We start from the raw sequence: 5,000 nt of genomic DNA on the forward strand, positions 1-5,000 counted from the left end.
TATTATTATTATTATTATTATTATTATTATTATTATTATTAGTAGTAGTAGTAGTAGTAGTAGTATTCTATTGCCATTAGTTTTTATTTTTATTTTTATTTTATTATTTATTTTATTTTGATTTTATATGTATTTTTCATTAATATTAGTTCTATAACTATTATAACGACTATTATAAATATTATTATTCGATTGCTACCACAAAGATTAATAGTATTACTATTATAGACTTTATTATCCTTAATATGTTTAAGACTTCGTAGCCTCGTAGGAGATGTCCTTTTCTCTTCCTTGCAACCTCTATCTCACAGAAGAAATGTTGCGAGTTTGTCTCTGATGTATCGTTATTTTCATGGAAAGTGTTCGACTGAGCTTCAATCTATGGTCCTCCCTCGCCAAACTTTCACAAGAAACATTCGTCTAGCTGTAAACACTATCAATAATTCCCCCCACTCTTTATCTGTGCCTAAACCTAAACGTAGATTCCATGAACAAAGCTTCTTTCTTAGAACTGCACGCCTGTGGAATTGTCTTCCGTTTTCCTGCTTTCCGGCTGACTACAATATGGTTGTCTTCAAGTCTAACGTAAATAAGTTCTTGATGAGCCGTTCCATATAAGTTATCAAATTTACCAAACTTTCATTACTAATGATTACTATATTGTCCAATTTCTACTGTACACTCTTTAACCCTTATCCTTGAGTGGCCTCTTGGCCTTGATAATGTGGTGATGCCTTTGTAAAAAAAACAAAAAAAAGAAGTATAAATAATTAAATTTATAAATAATTAGTGGTTATCTCCCTTTGACTGATAAAGTTTTTTTTTTAATTGAAATGCCATTTTTCTAAAAATGATAGTTACCTCCCTTTCTAAGTTAATTATAATTTTAAATTAAAAAGTAGCGTTTCCAACGATAATAAACTGGTAATTATAAATTTAGCAGTGTTTCATTTAAAATAATATGAATAATTATTTCAACCATCCAGAGACAACTTTTTACATGACAAGAAATAGATTGACTGAAATAATAACAAACTTTAAAAATGGCCGGGAAAATGGTATATATATTTTTTTATTGGGAAATATTAAAAATATTTTCTCTTATCTTTACTTTTCCACCCTATTTTATTTATTTATTTTTTATTTATCAACATGAAAATTAGTAACCTCTTTTTCTTTATTATTGTTTTTAATATTTAAAGAAATATCAGCCTCAATACGAAAATGCTAGTTTATTTTGGAGTGTGTAACCTCCCCCCCTTACATTTTTTTTTACTGATGAGAAAACTTTGTTTAAATATATAAAATCGTTTTAATAAATCATTGTTCAAGATATATTGTCTATTTCAATATAACATCGTTTCCGAAACGATCGTACAAACTATTGATTTTGTTTGTATTTCCTTTTGAAACAGATTTTCAATTAAAAATTATGAATAATTTTACTCAATATAAAAATAGCTCAAGGATATCTATACCTATCAAGCTTATTAAATATCTACATTACAACGAGCACTGTTTTTCTTTTAATAGTATTAATACATTTACTAATCCATAAAAATAAACTCCGCTCGTTAGATTATATGTCTAATTCCCTCAAAATTATATATATATATATATATATATATATATATATATATATATATATATATATATATATATATATATATATATATAAAATATTTACATATGAATTTTCCTACTTTCTCTGTGTGTGTGACGCGGTTTATCTCAGCCTACAGGAAACCCACCCAGGCAAATTAGGTACCAAAATGAAGCTTATCACTCAGCGGACGTTTTAGTGATATTTATATCCATGTTTGGTGTATGGAAATGAAAAAAAAACTGCAAAAAATTCAAAAAAATGCATGCAAAAATGCAAAAAAATGCATGCAAAAATGCAGAAAAAATGCAAAAAGTTACATTTTAGGGCGTTCTCAATCACTCTATCTATATATCTATATACCCATATATCTATATATCTGTTTCTATATGTGTCTGACAGAACTTTCTGTGTATCTATATAGTAGGCCTACATTTCTATAGATTTGTGTCTATGTCTATATACCTATATATATGTGTCGATGTGTCTATATATGCGTCTATCTATATATCTATATATCTAGGCTATATATCTATATATCTGTGTCTATGTCTATATACCTTTCGGTGTATCTATATATCTATATGCCTATAATGTCCTATGTATCAATCCATCTATATCTGTGTCTATGTGTCTATGTCTGTATGTCTATCTGTCAATATCTAATATTCAATTTCATCAACATCATTTTATTCTATAATCCAGCGATCACTATGCCTAAAAGACGGAAAAGTTGGTTGGGTCGGAAAACGAATCAAGCTGTGAAATCTCAAGAGAGAAGACGACAAATGTTTCCAGAGTAAAAAAAGAAGGCTTGAGAGAAATCGGCAGGCCACAGCTGATGCGAAGTTACAGGGGGCACCACATACCAGGGATGAAAGGCTTCAAAGAAATCGGGAGGCCACTGCTAATACGAGGCGACAGGAAACACCACACACCAGGGATAAAAGACTGCAAGAGGATCGGGAGGCTACTGCTAATGCGAGGCGAGGGGAGTCACTACACATCAGGAGTTCATGACGTGATCAAAACAGAAGACAGACAGCTGATAGGCGAGAGCACCAGAGAAACCAACTAGGCCTTGCTTACAATAAAGCATGCGCCGCTGAAAAAATCCTCTCGGGAGACCAAGTGGTGTCCTACGCCAGTTTTGGATCTCTCATCACTGAAGACGACGCAGCCTCTCAAATGGCCACAGTATGCCCAAGTTGTCATGCGATTAAATGGAAAAATGAACCAAGAGGCAAGTGTTGTAAGAACGAAAAAGTTGTCCCACCCACATTCCCTGATCATCCTGATCTATCGGGAAGGAATTAATCCCCGCTCTGCATGCTTCCTCAAGTACACTAGGCAGATAAACCATTTCCTTAGCAATGGCCTGTCTCAAAGTTGATCACCCACCAGGACCACCTGGACACCATGGATGGCAACCAACAGTCACCATACAAGGAAAGGTATCCATACTGATGGGAGTACTGCAGCTAGATGTAGGACAAGAACCAAAGTTTGCCCAGCTTTATGTCATGGACCCTAATCATGCTGAAAAAGAGAATGAAATCAGGCTAGCTACTGTAACCCTTTGGGAAAACGCTTTCGGCTAGAAATTTGTCTGTTAAGTGGTCAAACTATCAGGATTTGACCTTTTAGAACTCTACCAAACTCTTCCGACAATTTTATGTCAAAACACTTGAAATTTTAGAAATAGATCTCTTGAACATGAATCTAACTTAATAATAAGATTTGAGCCGAAAACAATAAATCTTGACGAGTCATAATAGGGGTCACATTTTTAAAATTGGCTGTTTTTTTGTTTTTTTTGCTTAACATACACCTCCAAACACCTGGGCAACGCCGGGCTGAAATGCTGGTATATATATATATATATATATATATATATATATATATATATATATATATATATATATATAAAAAATAAAATATATATAAAATAAATAAAATTTTATGCATTTGGATTTTACCGTCACTGGATTATTTATCTTCCACCAGACTATCCATTGACGTGTAATCACCTTTTTCTTCACCATATTCTCTTTGCTTCACTTGTTTGTTATCAAGTAAGATCTTTGACTTACTTGTTGTTTCATCAAATATTTTTGCATGCAAAATCCGATCCTGCATTTTGCTAATTCCTACCCTCTGATGAGAAGGAAAGTATTTCTTCTTCGAAACTCCGCGGATTAAGGACTATCCACTTATCAAGTGTTTCCTTTTCAGATTAAATATGTTTTTAACTCTTTTTCAAAGTGTTTTTTAACATGTTTTATTAACTGTTTGCTCATATATATATATATATATATATATATATATATATATATATATATATATATATATATATATATATATATATATATACATAGAGGGTGACTCAAAAAATAGGCACAAACTCTAATTGGGCCCCGTTTCTTAGTGTTTTGTCCGGATGAAATGACATTTTGGTCATAACTAGTTTATTATATTCAAAACATCACATCAAAACACAAGGGTCTTTGGACTTTTTTCTCTGTTGATTGTAAAATGCCCAGAAAAACAATTGAATGTCCTCTGTTTTTTTGGGGGGCGAGGTGTTCTCCCTGTATATATATTAATATATATATATACTAGCATGGGTACCCGGCGTTGTCCGGGTTTTGTGAGGTGTATGCTGAACAAAAAACAAAAAAACAAAAAACGGTCAATTTTCTTAACTTTGATTCCTATTATGACCCCTCAAAATATATTGTTTTGGGCTCAAATTACGTTATTAAGTTAGATCCATGTCCAAAAAACCTATATCTAAAATTTCAAGTGTTTCGACCCCAAATTGTTGGAGGAGTTTAGTAGAGTTCTGAAAGGTCAAATTGTTGAACTTCGACTCCTTAATCGCTAAATTTCTGCCCGAAAACCGATCACATCGATTTTCCGTAATCTCAGTACCCTGTATATCAAATTTCGAGTCTGTAGACTTAAAATTGAGTTATTACGTAAGGAAATGTACACACACAGACACACATACACACATACACTTTCACTTTTATAGATATACTAGCATTTCAGCCCGGCGTCGCCCGGGTGTTTGGATGGGTATGTTGAGCAAAAAAAAAAAGTGGTAGTAGGAAGGCAGGCTCGAACCCGTACCGCAAAGGAGGAAAAGAACGGGTTAAAACCTAATGTTTATGCTGTTACGACCACCGCCAAATCGGAAGAGTCGTTTTTTAAAATTAAGGCTAGACAATCTAAAGGAGAGGATAACTTAAAAAAATATCGGCGAAAAAAGTGACCCCCTGTAGAAAAGTGACTAGTTGAAGGGGAAGATATTAATGTTTTTAGCCAATTTTTCGATATTTGTCGTATGAAAGATCGAACTTAAAAACGATACTGATTTTGGTAAAATACGTCG

General features: G+C 32.7%; 1 protein-coding gene across 8 annotated transcripts in view; it reads right to left on the reverse strand.

Annotated features, from left to right (window-relative positions):
* The window catches only part of LOC145265389 (inter-alpha-trypsin inhibitor heavy chain H4-like), a 126,324-nt gene that overhangs the window by 58,671 nt on the left and 62,653 nt on the right, over window positions 1-5,000 (reverse strand). The window lies entirely within an intron of this gene.

This window comes from Euprymna scolopes, chromosome 40 (genome assembly GCF_053919585.1).
Source record: "Euprymna scolopes isolate OS-2025 chromosome 40, ASM5391958v1, whole genome shotgun sequence".
Lineage (NCBI taxonomy): Eukaryota > Metazoa > Mollusca > Cephalopoda > Sepiida > Sepiolidae > Euprymna > Euprymna scolopes.